Below are 27,024 nucleotides of genomic sequence, written 5' to 3'. Positions count from 1 at the left end.
TACTAAGAAAAATATAAAAAAAATATTGTAAGGGATTCAGTTTATCGGCTTAAACTCATATATATATATATATATATATATATATATATATATATATATATATATATATATATATATATATATATATATATATATATATATATATATATATATCGTGAGGTTCAATAAAGAACCAAAGAATCAAGCAACCAATCTTTTTTTCAACTTTTAGAACTTATTTTTTATCAAAAAAAAAAACTAAAAATATAGAAATTCATAACTTTTTATTCTTTTTCCAATGATATAAAATTCGATTTTTTTTTACGTCAAATTCACAATATGCATTCACTAGATTATAACTAACTCAATTTTTTGTCCTTTTATAAACTTTTATAATATATTTAAAACAAATATATATATATATATATATATATATATATATATATATATATATATATATATATATATATAAAATGAAATAAACCCTAAAACCCCGAGATGTATTTTATATTTTTATTTTATTTTATTCCTAAATCCGTAATAATTTATCTTTGTTAGCCATAAGGAGTTAAATATTATAATTTCGAGAATTTGGAGTCTATTTTGTAACAATTGGACTTGAAATGTAAAGAATTTCGTAGAGCATGGGCTGTTTGGTAAATTATGGATTTAATTTAAAAAAAAAAAATTGAAAGGGAGGTACTGAAGAGTAAAATGGACATAAGTTTGAAATGGAGGAGGCGGGGCTAAAACTCGTCACCCCCTCCCATTGTTCCCTCATTTAAGATCGCAAAACCCTAAACCCTAACCCTAAAAGTGTACAGCCGCCACCCTTATCACCCCACGTCTCCAACCGCTGCCATCTTCCTCGTCACCGTCGTGAACCACCGAGTGGACACCCTCGCTACTTTCGTTGTTGATGAAGACAAAGACCGTCGTTAGGGCGTCGTGTCAGTGGGCAGTCGAAGGATCAGAATATTTTGGCCGTTGTTGTTGACCTTGGTGACGGACACAACCACCGTCTCTCCACCGCAATAGCACTCTTCCCCCCCCCCCCCCCCCGCTTTCGTTCAGACCCTCTGCTAGGCCGTCGTCGCCGCCACTCAAACGACTCCTCTTTCTGCTGCTCCGGTCGTCGTTCACCACCCCGAAGGAGGTCGTTGTGGGCACTCGTATGTGTGTGTGTGTGCTTTGCATTTATGTGTGTGTTCTATTGTATAGCAACTCGTCGTGTGTGTTTCGTTGGCCGGAAAGCGAGAAGAACCACCATGGTGACTGCCGCCTCACTGCCATTTTTTGCTGCCACCAGCCACTGTGTGAGGTGGCTGTGTACATGTAATATTGTGTGTACATGTGTTTTCTGCGTGATTCTTATTATGGGAGTTGTTTGTTTGGATTCTAACTTTAAACCGCCACCACCGCCTGAGTTGGTGGGTGCCGCCATTGACCGTCGCTGACCACCACTACCCGAGGTGGTGGTGGGTACTGATCGACTTATTACACATTAATTTACACATAAAGCATCTAACTTTAGTCTGAGTGGCACGAGTTTGGGGTTAGAAACCCTAATTAGGGTTTAGAAAACCCTAGTTTTGGAGCTTTTTCGGGACCCACGTTAAAACTTTTAATTGAACTTAAAAATTATACTCGGTAATGACCTACGATTAACTTATTGTAGTATCGGACTAAATGAATTAAGTCCTTAAGGGGCTAAGTGTGGAACACTAACCCTAGTTATGATTTTATGTGGAAAACCCTAGTATCGGGGAGCTCTGTTTTGGATAACGATCGGGTGCGTATTTGGGCTATTGATTGGATTACTATTTCACCAGAGAATGTGTGACATCCCCAAAATCACGGCCAGAAAAGACCGGTTTTGTTTATACTTTATTTCAAAATCAGAGTTATCTTTTAATAAAATGGTTGCGGAATTTGTCCCAAAACAATAATATGATAAAGATTTATCAAAAGCATTTCCATAGAAATGTATTTCATTAAAAGACTCGGGATGTCATGTTCATACAGATCAAAAGTATAAACAGTACAATATAAGCCTTACTACATTATTTCATATCTACAGGCCTATATCCGTAATCCCTTATCCAAAACATCACACCTATGCTCAAGCGCCACTTCCTATAATACATAAAACTGAGTGGGTCAGGCTTGGGAGCCTGGTGAGCACATAGGGTTTTCAACCCACAATAAATAAGTTTATTAATCTCATCGATCAACAATAACCCGATTACCCGTTCCCGTTATCCTCACTTTCCGTCCCTAAACACCTATCATAAGGGACCTAGCCTAAGGATCATCATCGGGACGGACACTACTGCTAAGGGGATTCCTCAGCAATAAATGTCCTAAAGGCAACCATGTGGGGGATGGAGTACACCGGTGAACATATCGTTCACAAACACCTACAGGTTGCGAGCCTGCTAGTGTTCCACTGGACTGTCTAGAAGAGTCCGTGGTCGTCATCCATACTCCGCTAGATGACAGAATCAACAACATCAACATCGAGGCCTCTCATCATTTTATCACACATCACCTATTGCATCTACCCATGTTTTACCCTAATATTTTCGTAGATATAAAATACATATACAGTTTAAATCATTGAAAACATGTATAACAACGTTCATCTAGCATAGATAGCAAGTATTCAGATAATATGCACACATAGCACGTAATTTATATAAAATACTTCATATCTATGTGTAAGTTGAAAGTAACTATGCACTCACTTGTTAAGGTGATGATTCCAAAATCGGGCAGCGCTTGCTTCTAACGATTCTATTTTCCTTCGACGAAACCTAGCATTATTATCGCTAAATTTTAGTCTAATATTTACCGTGACCAACTATTAGTCTTAATATTATTATTATTATATAAGCGTTAAACAATATTTTCCAACCACTATGTACAGACAGGGGCCAGACATAAAACACCGGAGGGCAGGACCATTTTGGCATATAGCACTTCTGAAATCCAACAACCCTATGCGGCCCTTTAAACCAAATTCCTCGTACCGCGAGTAGTTAAAAAAAATATTATAACGACACTTATATAAGTTATAATAATAGCTCAAATATTTATTATAAGTTCATAATAACAATACTAATTTTAAATATAAGCTATATTAAAATAAGGTAAGCATAACTTACTTACAAGGGGGTTTTAGCTAGGAGTCGGGCTCTACAGGGGCAGAACTTCGTCGCTGAATCTTTCTAAGAAAGATTCGTGCAGCGCTTCAGCGCTCACCTTACTATACTAAGCTACAGAAAGAGAAGTCGAATCACGAGGGACCGAAATGCTCGGGGGATAAGGAGAGACAGACTCTTGAATCAAGAGAATGGTGCAAGAAATATGAGAGCCCAAGGCTCTTATTTATACTAATTGAATTTTCAAAAACTACCCTCCATAATTACTTAATGACCTTTTAGTTATATAAACAACTAAACACCCCTCTATAATACTATTATAAATGGATTTAATGATATTTGTACTAAACTAATGTCGAAAGAACTCAACATTAGTCTTATAATGACCGCATCGTCGATACCTTTCTAATGATATATACATATGTATATATATATGTGTACGTATACATGATTTATACTTTATTTTAATACGTAAATATGCTATTATAATTTGTAACTCGTTCATACGAACTCCGTTTTTGACGTTCTTTATATCCACGCGTAGGTGAAGACGTACTCTACAACTTTCGTTTAGACTCCGTCGGCTAATTTTGACTTTATTTTTAAAGTTATATTTTTAACAAGCCGGGACATGATTGGTCTGTTTAAAATATCATAACTTCTTCATACGAAGTCAGATTTGGGCGTTCTTTTTATCGATGTTCTTAGTTTAACATATTCTACGACTTTCGTTTAGATCACTAAGGTTAAATCTCGCTCTATCGTAAATTCACTATTCACGCTTCCCGGTATCGTGCCGGTTCTGTCGTGAAACTTCGACGGGTCATAACTTCTTCGTTATAACTCGGATTTCGGCGTTCCTTATATGCACGGAAACCTTGAGACATATTCTACAACTTTATGTAGAGATATCGGGATTATCTCACACTTTAATTTTGACGCTCATTTTTATTCTTTGTTAATTATACATTTATAATTAAATAATAAACACATATAATTCACATAATACTCAAATATTTCATCTTTATTACTTCAAAAAGAGTTACAAGAGTTGACCTAGACTATTACATTGACAAAAATGCTTAGCCCTGAAACCCGGGCGTTACAATCCTCTCCCCCTTAGGATGATTCCGTCCCGGAATCATGCATCAGCAAACAGATGTGGATAGTGACTCATCATGTCATCCTCTGTTTCCCAAGTGAGATTCGGCCCATTCGAATGTTTCCATCGGACTAGCACCAAGTCGACCATCTTGCGTCGTAACTTCTTAGTCTTACGGTCAACAATTGCCTCGGGCTCTTCGATCAACCTTTTATTTTCATCCATCCTTAGCTCTGAGATTGGAATTATGTCGGGAACATCTCCCGTGAATTTCCTCAAATAACACACATGGAAGGTGTTATGAATACCATTGAGTTCTTCGGGCAATTCCAGCTTGTAAGCTTGGTTCCCTATCTTCTGAAGAACTTTGAACGGTCCAATAAACCTTGGACTCAACTTTCCTCGTTTCCCAAATCGTATAAGTCCCTTCCACGGTGAGACTTTAAGCAAAATGGAATCCCCAACTTCGAAAGTTATCGGTCGTCTTTTCTTGTCAGCATAGCTCTTCTGACGATCCTAGGCTGCTAACATCCTTTCCCTAATCACCTTCAACTTCTCAGCAGTCTCATGGACTATCTCGGGGCCCATAAACTGCTTCTCTCCGGCTTCAAGCCAACAAGACGTCGTACGACACTTCTGCCCATACAAGGCTTGATAAGGAGCCATCTTGATGCTCGAGTGAAAACTATTGTTGTAGGAAAATTCTACCAGAGGTAAGTGCTCGTCCCAATTCCCTTGGAATTCGAGGGTACATGCTCTCAGCATATCTTCCAGCGTCTGAATCGTTCTTTCGCTCTGACCATCAGTTTTCGGATGATAAGCAGTACTCAAACACAACTTTGTACCTAACTCCTCTTGTAGACTCCTCCAAAACCTTGACGTGAAACGACTATCACGATCTGATACAATCGTAAGAGGGACACCGTGAAGTCTTACAATTTCCTTCACGTAAGCATTTGCGAGCTTATCCATAGACCACTTCTCGTTGGCTGCTATGAAGTGTGCACTCTTGGTGAAACGATCCACGACTACCCAAATCATGTCGTGACCGTTCTTCGTCCTGGGCAGTTTAGTCACAAAATCCATGGTGATGTCTTCCCATTTACCCATGGGTACAAGTAAAGGTTCCAAACTCCCATACGGTTTCTGATGTTGTGCCTTAACCCTCGCACATGTTACGCACTTGGCCACATACTTCGCAACATCGAGCTTCATCGTCGGCCACCAGTAGTAGGGTTTTAGGTCCCTATACATTTTAGTGCTACCGGGATGAATCGAGTACATGGTCTTGTGTGCTTCTTCCATCAGAAGATCTCTTATTCCTCCCGTCTTAGGTACCCAAATTCGATCTTGGAATACCTTCAGTCCTCGACTGTTTGTACCAAACACTAACGTTCTTCCCAAACGTTCTTCCTTTCGGTCATTTTTCTCTAAAGCTTCTTCTTGAGCTTTCCTGATACTTTCCACAATCGTCGAGACGACTTCAATTCTTAACGCTCTTGGCCTTTTCCTTTCCAGATTGACTTTCCGACTGAGAGCATCAGCAACAATATTTGCTTTACCTGGGTGGTAAAGTATCTCACAGTCGTAGTCCTTGAGAAGTTCTAGCCAGCGTCGTTGCCTCATGTTCAACTCCTTCTGATTAAAGAGATACTGGAGACTCTTATGATCAGTGAAGAGCTTGCACTTCGTGCCGTAGAGGTAATGCCTCCATATCTTTAAGGCAAAAACTACCGCTGCCAACTCCAGATCATGAGTGGGGTAGTTCTTTTCGTGCTCTTTCAATTGTCGAGATGCGTATGCTATCACCTTTTCTCTTTGGGTGAGAACACAACCCAACCCGACTCCAGAAGCGTCACTATAAACCACGAAATCTTCGACTCCATCGGGTAGAGAAAGTATCGGTGCTTCACATAACTTCTTCTTTAGCTTCTCGAATGCCTCATCGTGTTTCTCACTCCACGTATATGTAGCTCCTTTATGAGTCAAAGCTGTTAATGGAGCAGCTATCGAAGAAAAGCCTTGGATAAATCGTCGATAATATCCGGCTAATCCTAGAAAGCTTCGAATCTCCGTGGGACTCTTTGGACATTCCTACTTCATTACAGCCTCGATCTTTGCGGGGTCAACCATTATTCCCTCCTGGTTAACAACATGACCCAAGAATTGGACTTCCCGTATCCAAAAGTCGCATTTGGAGAACTTTGCAAAAAGCTTCTCCTTCCTCAACACTTCTAATACTTCCCGTAGATGCTTTCCATGCTCCTCTTGGCTTTTCAAGTAGATGAGAATGTCGTCAATGAACACTATCACGGATTTATCGAGGAATGGTTTACAAACCCTATTCATCAAATCCATGAATGCTGCGGGAGCATTGGTTAGCCCGAATGACATAACCAAGAACTCGTAGTGTCCATATCATGTTCTGAATGCAGTCTTCTCAATATCCTGCTTTCTCACCTTTAGCTGATGATATCCTGACCTAAGATCGATCTTTGAGAAGTAGCTCGAACCTTGCAGCTGATCGAATAGGTCATCAATCCTCGGCAATGGATACTTGTTCTTCACCGTTGCCTTATTCAGCTCTCGGTAGTCTATACACATTCTCATACTTCCGTCCTTCTTCTTCACGAATAACATCGGAGCTCCCCAGGGTGATGAACTAGGTCGAATAAAACCGTTGTCCAACAGCTCCTGAAGTTGCGTCATGAGCTCCTTCATCTCCGTCGGTGCTAATCGGTAAGGTGCCTTTGCTATCGGTGTTGTTCCTGGTAACAAGTCTATACGAAACTCCACTTGCCTATCAGGTGGTAATCTGGGAAGATCTTCGGGAAAGACTTCCGGATAATCACACACAACCGGTATATTCTGCACCTCTTTCTTCTCCTTCTTGGCATCGATTACGAATGCCAAGTATGATGCACATCCTTTGGACAAACATTTCCTGGCTTTCATCAGGGAGATGATTCCAAAATTCACTCTGCGTTTGTCCCCATACACCATAAATGATTCTTTTCCAGGTGGGTTTACCTTTACTATCTTCTTTCGGCATTGAATCTCAGCATCGTTGGCGCTAAGCCAATCCATACCCAAAATGATGTCGAAACCGTTTAACTCTATGGGTAATAGCTCTTCGTGGAATTCGTTTCCGTTTAGGTCAATGACGATGTTCCTAATACGATTACTAACAGGTACGAATTTGCCACTGGCAACTTCTACAATCAGGGCATTATCTAGTTTTTCTACAGGCAATGCTAATTTCCCACCAAATTTATGCGACACAAAGGAGTAGTTGGCTCCGGAATCAAATAGTATATTTGCAGGCAAACCATTTACAAGAAAGGTACCTGAAGCGACGTCTGTTGCCTCCTTTGCAGCCTCGAGCGTCATCTGGAAGGCTCTCGCCTTCGGCTTCGGTGGTATGTTGGGTCTTCCTGTCTCCTTCTTCTTCGGGCAGTCCTTCAAAATGTGCCCTTCTTCATTGCACCCATAACAGGCTTTCTGGTTGAGGGTGCATTCATTGGCGTAGTGCCCAGGCTTTCCGCACTTGTAACAAGTGACCCCTCCGTCATACTTCCCAGAGTGCTTCTTCTTGCACTTGTCACACCACTTCGCTTCTGATCCTCCTCCCCTCGAACCAGACTTCGAGAATCTACTCTTCTTGTTGGACTTCGAGGATCCATTGAACTTCCGTTTCTCACCAACCTCAGCCCTCTCCAGACTTCTTTCCTTTTGTTGGGTCTCCACGTTCTTAGCTGCTCGAACAGCTGATTTCAGAGTGGTTGCCATCTTGACTGTTGGGCCAAAGTCAGCCGGCAGTCCGTTTGCGAATTTCTCAATTTTGGAAAGTTCGGTTGGCACTAGGTATGGAAACAACTTCATCTTTTCCGTAAATGCAACAGCATAGTCATCGATGCTCATTCTCCCCTTCTTCAAATTTTGGAACTCATTGTTCAGATCAATCAGGTCTATCTCTGAACAGTACTGTGCCTTCAGTTGTTCCAAGAACTCATCCCATGACATTTTCAGAGCTTCTCCCCGTGGCATTGTATCTGCCAATAGCTTCCACTAGCTCAAGACTCCAGTTTTCAATTGTCTCACAGCGAAGACAGTCTTCTGCTTCTCGCTGCAGTCGCAGCTCTCAAACACCATCTCCATCTCGGAGATCCAGTCCATAATCTCAACAGGCTTTGGGCTTCCTGAGAGACTTGGTGGTTTCGCACCCAAGAAATTTTTGTACATCCGCCCATCCTTGTTGTTTCTCCATTCTGGGCCATCCTTTTGCTCACCTTGAGTCCCTACTTGACTCACTTGGCGGCTATAGTTCCCTTCCTCAGATGGCTCGGGAACTGGCTCCGTCGGTTCAACATGTATGGTAGGTTCGTCCCTATTTTCGTGGAGCATCCGTCTCATTTCTTCCCTTTGTTCAGCTAGCATAGCCTGAATCATGGCTTGAACTCCAGCCATGGTGACTGGCTCAGGTGCAACTTCTTCAACAACAGGTATTTGCTGAACCACTGGGGGTTGGTTCCTCCCTCCATTTGCGTTCACGTTTCCGCTACGGGTCCTTGCCATCTTGATCTATACACCGAATAAGGTGAATTTAGATCTTTATTTAGGATAGACGTTTTAAATCGTCCTTATCACTCCGAAACGTTTACTTGCTAGTTCTAATATCGTAGTCGTACGTTTAGAATCCTAAACACATAAGGTTTCCAGATCCGGTCGGCAACAGACCATAGATCCGAACAATTAACAGCATATTATGCACAAAGCATTTAGCACATAAAAGCATTTTAGGCACAATTCCTAAAATAAGCTAGTGCTCACACCTCACAATCATCGCTTAGCATTCTAAGTTTAAGTCTAGAAATCCTACAAATTCCTAGTTCGCTTAAACTAATGCTCTGATACCTACTGTGACATCCCCAAAATCACGGCCAGAAAAGACTGGTTTTGTTTATACTTTATTTCAAAATCAGAGTTATCTTTTAATAAAAGGGTTGCGGAATTTGTCCCAAAACAATAATATGATAAAGATTTATCAAAAGCATTTCCATAGAAATGTATTTCATTAAAAGACTCGGGATGTCATGTTCGTACAGATCAAAAGTATAAACAGTACAATATAAGCCTTACTACATTATTTCATATCTACAGGCCTATATCTGTAATCCCTTATCCAAAACATCACACCTATGCTCAAGCGCCACTTCCTATAATACATAAAACTGAGTGGGTCAGGCTTGGGAGCCTGGTGAGCACATAGGGTTTTCAACCCACAATAAATAAGTTTATTAATCTCATCGATCAACAATAACCCGATTACCCGTTCCCGTTATCCTCACTTTCCGTCCCTAAACACCTATCATAAGGGACCTAGCCTAAGGATCATCATCGGGACGGACACTACTGCTAAGGGGATTCCTCAGCAATAAATGTCCTAAAGGCAACCATGTGGGGGATGGAGTACACCGGTGAACATATCGTTCACAAACACCTACAGGTTGCGAGCCTGCTAGTGTTCCACTGGACTGTCTAGAAGAGTCCGTGGTCGTCATCCATACTCCGCTAGATGACAGAATCAACAACATCAACATCGAGGCCTCTCATCATTTTATCACACATCACCTATTGCATCTACCCATGTTTTACCCCAACATTTTCGTAGATATAAAATACATATACAGTTTAAATCATTGAAAACATGTATAACAACGTTCATCTAGCATAGATAGCAAGTATTCAGATAATATGCACACATAGCACGTAATTTATATAAAATACTTCATATCTATGTGTAAGTTGAAAGTAACTATGCACTCACTTGTTAAGGTGATGATTCCAAAATCGGGCAGCGCTTCCTTCTAACGATTCTATTTTCCTTCGACGAAACCTAGCATTATTATCGCTAAATTTTAGTCTAATATTTACCGTGACCAACTATTAGTCTTAGTATTATTATTATTATATAAGCGTTAAACAATATTTTCCAACCACTATGTACAGACAGGGGCCAGACATAAAACACCGGAGGGCAGGACCATTTTGGCATATAGCACTTCTGAAATCCAACAACCCTATGCGGCCCTTTAAACCAAATTCCTCGTACCGCGAGTAGTTAAAAAAATATTATAACGACACTTATATAAGTTATAATAATAGCTCAAATATTTATTATAAGTTCATAATAACAATACTAATTTTAAATATAAGCTATATTAAAATAAGGTAAGCATAACTTACTTACAAGGGGGTTTTAGCTAGGAGTCGGGCTCTACAGGGGCAGAACTTCGTCGCTGAATCTTTCTAAAAAAGATTTGTGCAGCGCTTCAGCGCTCACCTTACTATACTAAGCTACAGAAAGAGAAGTCGAATCACGAGGGACCGAAATGCTCGGGGGATAAGGAGAGACAGACTCTTGAATCAAGAGAATGGTGCAAGAAATATGAGAGCCCAAGGCTCTTATTTATACTAATTGAATTTTCAAAAACTACCCTCCATAATTACTTAATGACCTTTTAGTTATATAAACAACTAAACACCCCTCTATAATACTATTATAAATGGATTTAATGATATTTGTACTAAACTAATGTCGAAAGAACTCAACATTAGTCTTATAATGACCGCATCGTCGATACCTTTCTAATGATATATACATATGTATATATATATATATATGTGTACGTATACATGATTTATAATTTATTTTAATACGTAAATATGCTATTATAATTTGTAACTCGTTCATACGAACTCCGTTTTTGACGTTCTTTATATCCACGCGTAGGTGAAGACGTACTCTACAACTTTCGTTTAGACTCCGTCGGCTAATTTTGACTTTATTTTTAAAGTTATATTTTTAACAAGCCGGGACATGATTGGTCTGTTTAAAATATCATAACTTCTTCATACGAAGTCAGATTTGGGCGTTCTTTTTATCGATGTTCTTAGTTTAACATATTCTACGACTTTCGTTTAGATCACTAAGGTTAAATCTCACTCTATCGTAAATTCACTATTTACGCTTCCCGGTATCGTGCCGGTTCTGTCGTGAAACTTCGACGGGTCATAACTTCTTCGTTATAACTCGGATTTCGGCGTTCCTTATATGCACGGAAACCTTGAGACATATTCTACAACTTTATGTAGAGATATCGGGATTATCTCACACTTTAATTTTGACGCTCATTTTTATTCTTTGTTAATTATACATTTATAATTAAATAATAAACACATATAATTCACATAATACTCAAATATTTCATCTTTATTACTTCAAAAAGAGTTACAAGAGTTGACCTAGACTATTACATTGACAAAAATGCTTAGCCCTGAAATCCGGGCGTTACAATCCTCTCCCCCTTAGGATGATTCCGTCCCGGAATCATGCATCAGCAAACAGATGTGGATAGTGACTCATCATGTCATCCTCTGTTTCCCAAGTGAGATTCGGCCCATTCGAATGTTTCCATCGGACTAGCACCAAGTCGACCATCTTGCGTCGTAACTTCTTAGTCTTACGGTCAACAATTGCCTCGGGCTCTTCGATCAACCTTTTATTTTCATCCATCCTTAGCTCTGAGATTGGAATTATGTCGGGAACATCTCCCGTGAATTTCCTCAAATAACACACATGGAAGGTGTTATGAATACCATTGAGTTCTTCGGGCAATTCCAGCTTGTAAGCTTGGTTCCCTATCTTCTGAAGAACTTTGAACGGTCCAATCAACCTTGGACTCAACTTTCCTCGTTTCCCAAATCGTATAAGTCCCTTCCACGGTGAGACTTTAAGCAAAACGGAATCCCCAACTTCGAAAGTTATCGGTCGTCTTTTCTTGTCAGCATAGCTCTTCTGACGATCCTGGGCTGCTAACATCCTTTCCCTAATCACCTTCAACTTCTCAGCAGTCTCATGGACTATCTCGGGGCCCATAAACTGCTTCTCTCCGGCTTCAAGCCAACAAGACGTCGTACGACACTTCTGCCCATACAAGGCTTGATAAGGAGCCATCTTGATGCTCGAGTGAAAACTATTGTTGTAGGAAAATTCTACCAGAGGTAAGTGCTCGTCCCAATTCCCTTGGAATTCGAGGGTACATGCTCTCAGCATATCTTCCAGCGTCTGAATCGTTCTTTCGCTCTGACCATCAGTTTGCGGATGATAAGCAGTACTCAAACACAACTTTGTACCTAACTCCTCTTGTAGACTCCTCCAAAACCTTGACGTGAAACGACTATCACGATCTGATACAATCGTAAGAGGGACACCGTGAAGTCTTACAATTTCCTTCACGTAAGCATTTGCGAGCTTATCCATAGACCACTTCTCGTTGGCTGCTATGAAGTGTGCACTCTTGGTGAAACGATCCACGACTACCCAAATCATGTCGTGACCGTTCTTCGTCCTGGGCAGTTTAGTCACAAAATCCATGGTGATGTCTTCCCATTTACCCATGGGTACAAGTAAAGGTTCCAAACTCCCATACGGTTTCTGATGTTGTGCCTTAACCCTCGCACATGTTACGCACTCGGCCACATACTTCGCAACATCGAGCTTCATCGTCGGCCACCAGTAGTAGGGTTTTAGGTCCCTATACATTTTAGTGCTACTGGGATGAATCGAGTACATGGTCTTGTGTGCTTCTTCCATCAGAAGATCTCTTATTCCTCCCGTCTTAGGTACCCAAATTCGATCTTGGAATACCTTCAGTCCTCGACTGTTTGTACCAAACACTAACGTTCTTCCCAAACGTTCTTCCTTTCGGTCATTTTTCTCTAAAGCTTCTTCTTGAGCTTTCCTGATACTTTCCACAATCGTCAAGACGACTTCAATTCTTAACGCTCTTGGCCTTTTCCTTTCCAGATTGACTTTCCGACTGAGAGCATCAGCAACAATATTTGCTTTACCTGGGTGGTAAAGTATCTCACAGTCGTAGTCCTTGAGAAGTTCTAGCCAGCGTCGTTGCCTCATGTTCAACTCCTTCTGATTAAAGAGATACTGGAGACTCTTATGATCAGTGAAGAGCTTGCACTTCGTGCCGTAGAGGTAATGCCTCCATATCTTTAAGGCAAAAACTACCGCTGCCAACTCCAGATCATGAGTGGGGTAGTTCTTTTCGTGCTCTTTCAATTGTCGAGATGCGTATGCTATCACCTTTTCTCTTTGGGTCAGAACACAACCCAACCCGACTCCAGAAGCGTCACTATAAACCACGAAATCTTCGACTCCATCGGGTAGAGAAAGTATCGGTGCTTCACATAACTTCTTCTTTAGCTTCTCGAATGCCTCATCGTGTTTCTCACTCCACGTATATGTAGCTCCTTTATGAGTCAAAGCTGTTAATGGAGCAGCTATCGAAGAAAAGCCTTGGATAAATCGTCGATAATATCTGGCTAATCCTAGAAAGCTTCGAATCTCCGTGGGACTCTTTGGACATTCCTACTTCATTACAGCCTCGATCTTTGCGGGGTCAACCATTATTCCCTCCTGGTTAACAACATGACCCAAGAATTGGACTTCCCGTATCCAAAAGTCGCATTTGGAGAACTTTGCAAAAAGCTTCTCCTTCCTCAACACTTCTAATACTTCCCGTAGATGCTTTCCATGCTCCTATTGGCTTTTCAAGTAGATGAGAATGTCGTCAATGAACACTATCACGGATTTATCGAGGAATGGTTTACAAACCCTATTCATCAAATCCATGAATGCTGCGGGAGCATTGGTTAGCCCGAATGACATAACCAAGAACTCGTAGTGTCCATATCTCGTTCTGAATGCAGTCTTCTCAATATCCTGCTTTCTCACCTTTAGCTGATGATATCCTGACCTAAGATCGATCTTTGAGAAGTAGCTCGAACCTTGCAGCTGATCGAATAGGTCATCAATCCTCGGCAATAGATACTTGTTCTTCACCGTTTCCTTATTCAGCTCTCGGTAGTCTATACACATTCTCATACTTCCGTCCTTCTTCTTCACGAATAACACCGGAGCTCCCCAGGGTGATGAACTAGGTCGAATAAAACCGTTGTCCAACAGCTCCTGAAGTTGCGTCATGAGCTCCTTCATCTCCGTCGGTGCTAATCGGTAAGGTGCCTTTGCTATCGGTGTTGTTCCTGGTAACAAGTCTATACGAAACTCCACTTGCCTATCAGGTGGTAATCTGGGAAGATCTTCGGGAAAGACTTCCGGATAATCACACACAACCGGTATATTCTGCACCTCTTTCTTCTCCTTCTTGGCATCGATTACGAATGCCAAGTATGATGCACATCCTTTGGACAAACATTTCCTGGCTTTCATCAGGGAGATGATTCCAAAATTCACTCTGCGTTTGTCCCCATACACCATAAATGATTCTTTTCCGGGTGGGTTTACCTTTACTATCTTCTTTCGGCATTGAATCTCAGCATCGTTGGCGCTAAGCCAATCCATACCCAAAATGATGTCGAAACTGTTTAACTCTATGGGTAATAGCTCTTCGTGGAATTCGTTTCCGTTTAGGTCAATGACGATGTTCCTAATACGATTACTAACAGGTACGAATTTGCCACTGACAACTTCTACAATCAGGGCATTATCTAGTTTTTCTACAGGCAATGCTAATTTCCCACCAAATTTATGCGACACAAAGGAGTAGTTGGCTCCGGAATCAAATAGTATATTTGCAGGCAAACCATTTACAAGAAAGGTACCTGAAGCGACGTCTGTTGCCTCCTTTGCAGCCTCGAGCGTCATCTGGAAGGCTCTCGCCTTCAGCTTCGGTGGTATGTTGGGTCTTCCTGTCTCCTTCTTCTTCGGGCAGTCCTTCAAAATGTGCCCTTCTTCATTGCACCCATAACAGGCTTTCTGGTTGAGGGTGCATTCATTGGCGTAGTGCCCAGGCTTTCCGCACTTGTAACAAGTGACCCCTCCGTCATACTTCCCAGAGTGCTTCTTCTTGCACTTGTCACACCACTTCGCTTCTAATCCTCCTCCCCTCGAACCAGACTTCGAGAATCTACTCTTCTTGTTGGACTTCGAGGATCCATTGAACTTCCGTTTCTCACCAACCTCAGCCCTCTCCAGACTTCTTTCCTTTTGTTGGGTCTCCACGTTCTTAGCTGCTCGAACAGCTGATTTCAGAGTGGTTGCCATCTTGACTGTTGGGCCAAAGTCAGCCGGCAGTCCGTTTGCGAATTTCTCAATTTTGGAAAGTTCGGTTGGCACTAGGTATGGAAACAACTTCATCTTTTCCGTAAATGCAACAGCATAGTCATCGATGCTCATTCTCCCCTTCTTCAAATTTTGGAACTCATTGTTCAGATCAATCAGGTCTATCTCTGAACAGTACTGTGCCTTCAGTTGTTCCAAGAACTCATCCCATGACATTTTCAGAGCTTCTCCCTGTGGCATTGTATTTGCCAATAGCTTCTACTAGCTCAAGACTCCAGTTTTCAATTGTCTCACAGCGAAGACAGTCTTCTGCTTCTCGCTGCAGTCGCAGCTCTCAAACACCATCTCCATCTCGGAGATCCAGTCCATAATCTCAACAGGCTTTGGGCTTCCTGAGAGACTTGGTGGTTTCGCACCCAAGAAATTTTTGTACATCCGCCCATCCTTGTTGTTTCTCCCTTCTGGGCCATCCTTTTGCTCACCTTGAGTCCCTACTTGACTCACTTGGCGGCTATAGTTCCCTTCCTCAGATGGCTCGGGAACTGGCTCCGTCGGTTCAACATGTATGGTAGGTTCGTCCCTATTTTCGTGGAGCATCCGTCTCATTTCTTCCCTTTGTTCAGCTAGCATAGCCTGAATCATGGCTTGAACTCCAGCCATGGTGACTGGCTCAGGTGCAACTTCTTCAACAACAGGTATTTGCTGAACCACTGGGGGTTGGTTCCTACCTCCATTTGCGTTCACGTTTCCGCTACGGGTCCTTGCCATCTTGATCTATACACCGAATAAGGTGAATTTAGATCTTTATTTAGGATAGACGTTTTAAATCGTCCTTATCACTCCGAAACGTTTACTTGCTAGTTCTAATATCGTAGTCGTACGTTTAGAATCCTAAACACATAAGGTTTCCAGATCCGGTCGGCAACAGACCATAGATCCGAACAATTAACAGCATATTATGCACAAAGCATTTAGCACATAAAAGCATTTTAGGCACAATTCCTAAAATAAGCTAGTGCTCACACCTCACAATCATCGCTTAGCATTCTAAGTTTAAGTCTAGAAATCCTACAAATTCCTAGTTCGCTTAAACTAATGCTCTGATACCTACTGTGACATCCCCAAAATCACGGCCAGAAAAGACTGGTTTTGTTTATACTTTATTTCAAAATCAGAGTTATCTTTTAATAAAAGGGTTGCGGAATTTGTCCCAAAACAATAATATGATAAAGATTTATCAAAAGCATTTCCATAGAAATGTATTTCATTAAAAGACTCGGGATGTCATGTTCGTACAGATCAAAAGTATAAACAGTACAATATAAGCCTTACTACATTATTTCATATCTACAGGCCTATATCCGTAATCCCTTATCCAAAACATCACACCTATGCTCAAGCGCCACTTCCTGTAATACATAAAACTGAGTGGGTCAGGCTTGGGAGCCTGGTGAGCACATAGGGTTTTCAACCCACAATAAATAAGTTTATTAATCTCATCGATCAACAATAACCCGATTACCCGTTCCCGTTATCCTCACTTTCCGTCCCTAAACACCTATCATAAGGGACCTAGCCTAAGGATCATCATCGGGACGGACACTACTGCTAAGGGGATTCCTCAGCAATAAATGTCCTAAAGGCAACCATGTGGGGGATGGAGTACACCGGTGAACATATCGTTCACAAACACCTACAGGTTGCGAGCCTGCTAGTGTTCCACTGGACTGTCTAGAAGAGTCCGTGGTCGTCATCCATACTCCGCTAGATGACAGAATCAACAACATCAACATCGAGGCCTCTCATCATTTTATCACACATCACCTATTGCATCTACCCATGTTTTACCCCAACATTTTCGTAGATATAAAATACATATACAGTTTAAATCATTGAAAACATGTATAACAACGTTCATCTAGCATAGATAGCAAGTATTCAGATAATATGCACACATAGCACGTAATTTATATAAAATACTTCATATCTATGTGTAAGTTGAAAGTAACTATGCACTCACTTGTTAAGGTGATGATTCCAAAATCGGGCAGCGCTTCCTTCTAACGATTCTATTTTCCTTCGACGAAACCTAGCATTATTATCGCTAAATTTTAGTCTAATATTTACCGTGACCAACTATTAGTCTTAGTATTATTATTATTATATAAGCGTTAAACAATATTTTCCAACCACTATGTACAGACAGGGGCCAGACATAAAACACCGGAGGGCAGGACCATTTTGGCATATAGCACTTCTGAAATCCAACAACCCTATGCGGCCCTTTAAACCAAATTCCTCGTACCGCGAGTAGTTAAAAAATATTATAACGACACTTATATAAGTTATAATAATAGCTCAAATATTTATTATAAGTTCATAATAACAATACTAATTTTAAATATAAGCTATATTAAAATAAGGTAAGCATAACTTACTTACAAGGGGGTTTTAGCTAGGAGTCGGGCTCTGCAGGGGCAGAACTTCGTCGCTGAATCTTTCTAAGAAAGATTCGTGCAGCGCTTCAGCGCTCACCTTACTATACTAAGCTACAGAAAGAGAAGTCGAATCACGAGGGACCGAAATGCTCGGGGGATAAGGAGAGACAGACTCTTGAATCAAGAGAATGGTGCAAGAAATATGAGAGCCCAAGGCTCTTATTTATACTAATTGAATTTTCAAAAACTACCCTCCATAATTACTTAATGACATTTTAGTTATATAAACAACTAAACACCCCTCTATAATACTATTATAAATGGATTTAATGATATTTGTACTAAACTAATGTCGAAAGAACTCAACATTAGTCTTATAATGACCGCATCGTCGATACCTTTCTAATGATATATACATATGTATATATACGTGTACGTATACATGATTTATACTTTATTTTAATACGTAAATATGCTATTATAATTTGTAACTCATTCATACGAACTCCGTTTTTGACGTTCTTTATATCCACGCGTAGGTGAAGACGTACTCTACAACTTTCGTTTAGACTCCGTCGGCTAATTTTGACTTTATTTTTAAAGTTATATTTTTAACAAGCCGGGACAGGATTAGTCTGTTTAAAATATCATAACTTCTTCATACGAAGTCAGATTTGGGCGTTCTTTTTATCGATGTTCTTAGTTTAACATATTCTACGACTTTCGTTTAGATCACTAAGGCTAAATCTCGCTCTATCGTAAATTCACTATTCACGCTTCCCGGTATCGTGCCGGTTCTGTCGTGAAACTTCGACGGGTCATAACTTCTTCGTTATAACTCGGATTTCGGCGTTCCTTATATGCACGGAAACCTTGAGACATATTCTACAACTTTATGTAGAGATATCGGGATTATCTCACACTTTAATTTTGACGCTCATTTTTATTCTTTATTAATTATACATTTATAATTAAATAATAAACACATATAATTCACATAATACTCAAATATTTCATCTTTATTACTTCAAAAAGAGTTACAAGAGTTGACCTAGACTATTACATTGACAAAAATGCTTAGCCCTGAAACCCGGGCGTTACAGAATGACTAAGTAAAACCTTAATCAGTCCTACCCTTACGTGATTAAGTCCTTCATGGGTTAAGTGTTCTTACTTAACCCTAATCATTAATTAATGTGGAACCCTAATCGTCATTGCATGTGAAATAGTCACTATTGTAAATGACTATGACCTGTGATATTGACCCTAGTATCTTCATGTAGGTGATTGGAAGTGAGTTGAACCAGGTAGAGTTCTTCGTTGCTACGGTGTTCTCCTACGCGCATATCGATGTGAGTTTTGCCTCACTGTACCCATGGGTCAGAGGCACTAATGTCGGCTTACTAGTTTTGGTTATCTTTTAGTAGAGGGATACCTTAGGGACTGTATATAGTCATGTAGGATAGACCGAAGACTCTTGATCTAAGCTCTCTTACATGTTCCTTGTTTAGTTGTGGTTTTAGAGTAGGATCACCTGTCTGGGTGAATATTTCACCTCTGAGTATATACATCCATGCATTCCTTGGATTCTTGATATTTAGATGCTGCTATGCTATAGTGATTTGTTAGATCTGTGTTATGTTATTGAGTATGCTGCTATGCTGTAGTGATCTGTTAGCTCTGTGTTCTGGTATCAAGTATGCTCTATGTTGTAGTTATCTGTTAGATCTGTCTCTTGGTATTGAGTATGTTTCTTTGATGTAATAATATGTTGAACTGTATGTTATTTGTGCTTGCTAGTTATCATCTATGGAGTGCCCTTAGGGACTATCTATGGTCATGTAGGATAGCCTAAGAACTCTTGGTCTAGGCTCTCTTTCATGATCCTTGTTTGGTTGTGGATTTAGAGTAGGATCATCTGTTCAGGTAGCTATCTTACCTCCGGTTACTTATGGTTACGCATTTTATGGACGTTAGTTGGTAGTAGGACTATATGCTATGAGAGGACTAGTATGCGGTAGTGAGTTGTATGATTGTTGTTAGCTTGTATAATATGCCTACTTTATCCTGATTGTTTATATGTCGAAAAGTTGTGTTTGGTTTGGATTGAGGCGCTCCTGATTTGTATTGTAGGCCAAGATACCTGGTGCGGGCCAGCTGTAAGGCGTAGGCATGGAGGCTCGAGAGGAGCGGTTGTGTTGAGGTGGTAGGTTAAAAAACCCTGATAGACTGAACGCCTGCGAGGCGGTCCATTCATACCGAAGGCCCGAAGAGTGGAAATTATGCATGCTTATATGTTTATCGTATGGGGTATTTTGGGGGAAACTCACTAAGTTTTATGCTTACCCAGTTGTTTATTGTTTCAGATATCATCGATGGCTATGGTAAGGCGAAGGCGGGACTGTACACACTCATTAGCAGCATTGCGGATTTCGCATTTTCTATGATACTCTAATTTTTAATAAATGTGATTTGGAATAAACGGTTTTTTCCTAATAATGAGTTTATAAATTGGTTGTGAAAATGGGACAATTCACAACATATAGATTACTTTTACCCATCACGAGGCGTGGGATACCCCCTAGTAAATACCTAAACGACAATCACTAAATTTGAACATGCAAAATACTTTATTGAAAATTTATGACCTTAATTTTTGTAATACTATCAAAATTATCATTGAACCCATTCTATTTTTCAAGAAATGATGAATGTGATGATAAACAATGTAATAAAATAACTTACTCTTAGATAAAATTTCACAACAAAGAGTGCAATCTTGATTTCAGTAAATTGTTGAATAGTGCCTCGATGAATAGTTAAATTTGTAAACTAATGAATTTAATATTGCTAAGGTTTCATTATTGAATCAAAAGAGAGTACAAGTACAATGAAAGGGAAAGTCAAAATATGTAGGAAATCTAATAGGTTAAACCTAGTTATAGGGTTAATGGGCCAAACAGCCAGAAACAAGAAAATGACCTAATAACTTTATTATGCTAAAATCCCCCCTCAAACTCATAATGTGACAGAAATAAGCATTGAGATTTTGTCAGGAAAAAAATGAAAACGAGAAGCAGTCAAGGCTTTCGTAAATACTTTAGCAATCTGCATTATAGATGGATCATGAGGAAGAGAAATACTCCCCTGCTGAAAATGGTGATGAGTAAAATGACAATCAATTTGAATATGTTTTGTCTGCTCATGAAACACTGAATTCTCAACAATAATTATCGTACTCGTGTTATCAAAGTGTGAAGGGGTAAGCTGAGAAATATGAACACCCATGTCTTCAAGAAGCCACCACAACCACACAATCTCGCAATTAGAATCAACCATAGCTCGATAATCAGATTCTATAGATGATCCGAAGAAAACATCTTGTTTATTACTCTTCCATGAAATCAACGAATTCTATAGGCACATAGACAAGAGAGGAAGTGGAAGGAAACACTAGACTGCGAAACTGACTAGCACGAAGATATCTCAAAATAGGAAGAATAACTCCCCACTGAACCGTGGAAGGAGCAGTGACAAGTTGGCTAATCATATTAACTGCATAATCAGTATCTAGCCTAGTAACTATAAGATATATTGAACTCCCCATAATGGTATGATAAAGGCTCAGATCTGACAGGGGAACATAACCTGTTGGAAAATACTTGACATTACTCTCTAGAGGAGTATCAACTATTTTGGTGTCAGAAAGTCTTGTCTGCTCAAACAAATTTAAGATATACTTTGTTTGAGATAAAAGATAAACTTTTGGTGATTACTCAACTTTAATCCTTATGAAATAATGTAGTAGGCCAAAGTCTTTCATAGAAAAACGGTTAGCCAAATCACTCTTTAAATACTCAATACCATCACGATCATCATCAGTAATAATCATATTATCAACATATAAAGAAAGAAGGATATGAATTGCACTTGTACATCTAACAAAAAAGCATAATCATAACAACTAGATTGAAAACCAAGAGAAGTGATTATTGTTGAAAATTTCCCAAACCAAGCATAAGGAGCTTGTTTAAGATCATGCAATGCTTTCCGAAGCCGACAAGCTTCACCTGGACGATGAGCAATATCTGGTGGAGGAAACATGTATACCTCCTCATGAAGATCGCCATTCAAAAATGAATTTTTGACATCCATATGATAAATCTTCCATTGTCGAATAGAAGAAACAACAATTAGAGTGTGAATAGTTATCATTTTTTCAACTGGAGTAAAGGTATCATCATAATTCATACCATATTCTTGTGAGTATCCTTTTGCAAAATATCTGGCTTTATAACGTTTAAAATATCCATCAGACTTGTTTTGTTCTTATATACTCAATTACAAGCAATTATGTGTTTTTCAGGAGGAAGCAAAACCAAATCCCATGTATGAGTTTGATAAAGAGCTGCAAGTTCTTCATCCATAGGATTTTGCCAAAGAGAATCAGAAATGACCTCTTTGTAGGATGTTGGCTCAGAAAGACGATGTATATTCCCAATAAAGGAGGCAAAAGCTGGTGAATAAGAACAATATGCAATTTCTGGAAGATTGATGGAATTTCGAGTACGTGTAGGTCTTGATGGTGGGGGTTCTTAGTTATCAACATGTGGGGGGTTCTTGAGCAACAAAAAGTGTAGTATCAGAAGTTGGAGGACTATCTGAAATAGAAAAAGCATTTGAAGAAATTGTTGGATTAAAGAGTCTAAGATCATAACTAAATTGGTATGACTGATAATTATAAGCAAAATCCTTTTTAGGTTGCCCTTGGAATCAATAACTAAAAAGGTTGATTTATTGATTTATTATTTGATTAATAAGTAGCAATAAATGATTTATTAATATATTATATGATTAATATATTAATTTGAAATAGTATTATTTAATTAAGAATTAATAAGAAATTAATTGGAATTGATTTTGGGATTAATTGGTTTAATTCAACATGCAAGGAATGGACTGTAATTGTTCAATTGTTGAACAATTACGAATTTCAGAATCTTCCATCTAGGGTGGAGGATTTTAGGAGATGCCAAAGGCATCTGAAATATTCCTTCGGAAGATAAGGAAACTGGATAATCACCCAAAATTAATCTAGTATTATTTTATTTAGGATTAGGGTTTCCAGGGTTATCCTATTAGGTATAATTAGGACCCGTTGACTGGCCTATTTTTGTCTAAGCTATATACCAAAAGGATAGCCAAAAATCTGATCCTATTCTCCTCTCTCCTCTTGTGTTCTTGTTGTTGTGGTATGGGTACAAACCATTAGAGGTACTAAGCTTTTGGTGCTTGCTTCTCAAGTCAACAAAGGAAGGAATCAAGTAAACTTATTTGCTATAACAAGTTAGAGGTATGTAAACCTAGTTTCTCTTTTTCGAAATTGATAGGGTTTATACTGGTTTTGTTAATTCAAAGTATGTTGCCTTAATGTGAAATACATAGATCCTATTAGGTTGCATATGTCCAACCTTAATTGTTAAGTGATTTTCCGCTTGAGCATTTTTGTTGTAACCTAAAAAAACCATCAGAAATGTCATCACTATTATTGTTAAATGGATCAATAGCACGAAGTTCCGATTAAGTCACATTCTGTGACTAAATAGGAATGTTATAGAAAGGAATGTGTTCCAGAAAGGTCACATGTCGAGAAACATACAATTATTGAATTATCGGATCCTAACATTGATATCCCTTTTAACCAATACACTACCCCAAGAATATACATAGAAGATATTTTGGAGACAATTTGGTTCGCCTAGCATGAGGTCATAGAAACAAAGCATGTACACCCAAATACACATAATAAGGAATAATCAGGAAGTTTTCCATACAATTTTTCATAGGGAGACATCCCAGAGTTGTGTGCAGAATGCGATTAATGACATATGTAACGGTAAGAACGACTTCTCCCCAAAATGTACTAAGGACATAGGAGGATAAGAGCAAGGAACGTGCAATTTTCAACAAGGTGATGATGTTTTATTTATGCAAAACGATTTTAATGAGGAGTATTTGTACATGACAATTGGTTAATAGTGTCATTAGATGCAAGTAACTGAGTAAAGTAATTTGAAGTATACTCCCCTCCGAAAACAATGAAAGCATTTTTTGACAGCTAAGTGTTGAGTCTTAACAAGGGCTCTAAATTCGCTATGTAAGGTGAAAAAGTCAGACCCGTGCTTCATAAGATAAACCCACGTATAACAAGTGTAATCATCTATAATAGAAACACTATAAGATGACCCTTCTTTAGAGGAAATTGGTGAGGGACCCTAAATATTCGAACACACAAGATCAAAAGGATCAACATAACTATTAACACTTTTATCAAAAGACCTAACACACCGGTAGAAGCTAAAAATCTTAAACGAGATGCCAACATATGACCAAAAAGACGCCAAATCAACATTGGAAGTAACAACATCAAGCGGTTGTATTTGCTCTAAGAAGTAAAGCTCCCCAAGTTTACGACCAATCCCAATCCCCCTCTGAGACCATTGATCTTGAATACAACATAGAGAATTAGAGAAGAAGACCCCACCAACTAGACTTACATAATTGATTGACTGAAGAAAGATTCAAAGAAAGTGTGGTAATATAATAGACATCAGTCAAAGATATATGAGGAATAACAATGGAAACAACAACCTTTACTGGTATATATATATATATATATATATATATATATATATATATATATATATATATATATATACACATATATGTATGTATGTAGCACTAGCAGACATAGCAAAAATAGGTAAATTAGAAGATAATGAAATAAAGGATGGAAAATGTTGTGACATATGATGAAATGCACCGGAATCTAATATCTACAAGGTATGAAATGCCTAAAGTAGTAGATGAGGACATACCTGAATGAGACCTGGATGCGAATACAGTAGTAGGATTAAAGGCAAGGAATTATCTCAACTTTTCAACAACATGAGGATCTAGAGTTGATGGTGGTGTAACAGTTGTTTCAGCCTCTACAAAAGATGCAACTGCAATAGTGAACTGTGGTGGACGAAAAGGTGGAAAAGAAGGGTGTGACGAAAACTATCTAGAAGACTTATTTTGCTATGAAGGCTGAAACTATCCACATAGTCTAGTTTGTTGTTGTTGATTTACCTTGCTTAACATCAAAGGAAACTGATGTTTCTAATGATTTTTATTTTTATAGAAAGCACACTCAACAAATACAACTCTAGAGCGAGTCTGATTAGAGTTCTGAAGTCTTTGTGAAATAGCAAGGATGGTTGGAGTAGTGCCAAAATTAGACCCTTTGTGAGCATGTGACTTGATGCAAGTTTATTCAACAATTAACTCATGAACAATCGAATCAACAATGGGTAGTGGTGTACGATGGAAGATAGATCCATGTAGGCCTTCAAAATAAGAACGTAAATTCATCAAAAACTAAACCAAACTTTGAGCATCCCTTCTGGAAATGTAAGGTTGGAAGGCCTTTAGGCCAGTCGGTTCAGTAAGAGCCAATTGATCCCATAAATCAGACATAGAAGCATAAAACTTTTGAATACTCATATTGTTTTGTTAGGGATATCGAATAAAATTTTTTAACCGATACTGTTTTGCAAAAGTAGACTGTGTGTACTATCTAGCCAAGTGATCCCAACCTTCCTTTGTGGTGCTATACTTTGCCAACTTTATGCCTATAGATTGAATTAAAAAATTGTTAATCCAAGTGATAATCATGGATTTATCAGTCTCTCATGATTCTAATAAGGTTGCATAATTTGTAGCTTTCTCATATGTTGGTTTGCACTCTTTACCTTCAACAATTCCCCACGTGTTCTTCCCCCGTAAAAAAATATTCAGAACATAACTTCAGTAGGCATAGTTCTTACCATCAAGTTGGATGCTAATGGACTAAAGAGAGTCATCTTTTGGAACCATATTGATAATAATAAACATACAGGTTTGTTGAAATCTACATTCTGAACAAAAATTGCAACACAAACATAAAATCGCGACGAGATATCGATAAGACAAACAGAAACCCTCAAAGCAATCTTCAAATTGTGGAGCAACTATAAAATCACGACGAGATATTGACGAAACAAATAGAAATCCTTGAACAATCCTCAAATCGTGGTGGCGATACCCAAATCGCAAAATACTGCAACTTTACATATAACTTGCTTCCAATAATCATAAATGATGAACCGAATACGGCTCTGATACCATGTAAGCTAATGAACATAATACTGATGGAGTTTTTTTATTGAATAAAAAAATAGTACCATTAAAATGGAAGGAAAAGACAAAATATATTGGAGAACTAATAGGTTAAACCTAGCTATAGGGCTAAAAGGCCACAAATAGCCCAAACTAGAAAATGACCTAATAACTTTATTATGATAACAAAATTAAAAAATAATAATGTTTTAAAAATCGGTTCGAATCGGTTGGACGGAGAACCGGGTAAGTGAGTGGTTCAACTAACACGAGTTTTATGTCTATTTTTGGGCCGGAAAGAACCGACCGGTTTTTACAAAAACCGGTTAAATTGAATAAGAATAAATAGAAATGGAGTTTTTTTGCATAAACTTTGATGTTCTTTTCATATCTGTTTAGACTTCTTTTAAATCGAAAAAAAGAACACATGATAAATGTTATGAAAGATATGTATTAATCTAAAACTATATTTTATTATGGTATTATACTTTATTTCTTTTTGTTGTATGAAGATAGATGTAAAAGTTATAGTTATATGTTTTTTCAATGTATTTTGGATGATTTACAACTTATTTTATGTGTATTTTTAATATTTGAATTTGTTTTCATGTGTCTTTTCAATATTTGAACTTGTGTGCTTGTTTGTGCACAAAAATACAAAAACATGAAAATCTTGAAATTCGGTTTAACTGACGGACGGACCGGTTGAACTGACGGTTGAACTGAAACCTAATCACCATATCAGGTCAATTAAAAAAAAAGTGTTTTTAAAACAAATTGTATTTAGATTAACAACAACTTCGATGAACACTATCGTCGCGTGATTGATCTAGAATCTGACATTAATTTGATACGACTCAAAGTGATGCTAATATTAATAACTACAAATAGAGAAACCAATAGTTGTATGTATTTTTTTCTACCGACCCTACCATCAGCCAAGCCCCTATATTTATTGAAACATTTGCCCAAGTAATCAAC

Source organism: Lactuca serriola, chromosome 3, assembly GCF_051521515.1.
Source record: "Lactuca serriola cultivar US96UC23 chromosome 3, Lser_US96UC23_V15, whole genome shotgun sequence".
NCBI lineage: Eukaryota > Viridiplantae > Streptophyta > Magnoliopsida > Asterales > Asteraceae > Lactuca > Lactuca serriola.
Note: the sequence above shows the minus strand (reverse complement) of the source record.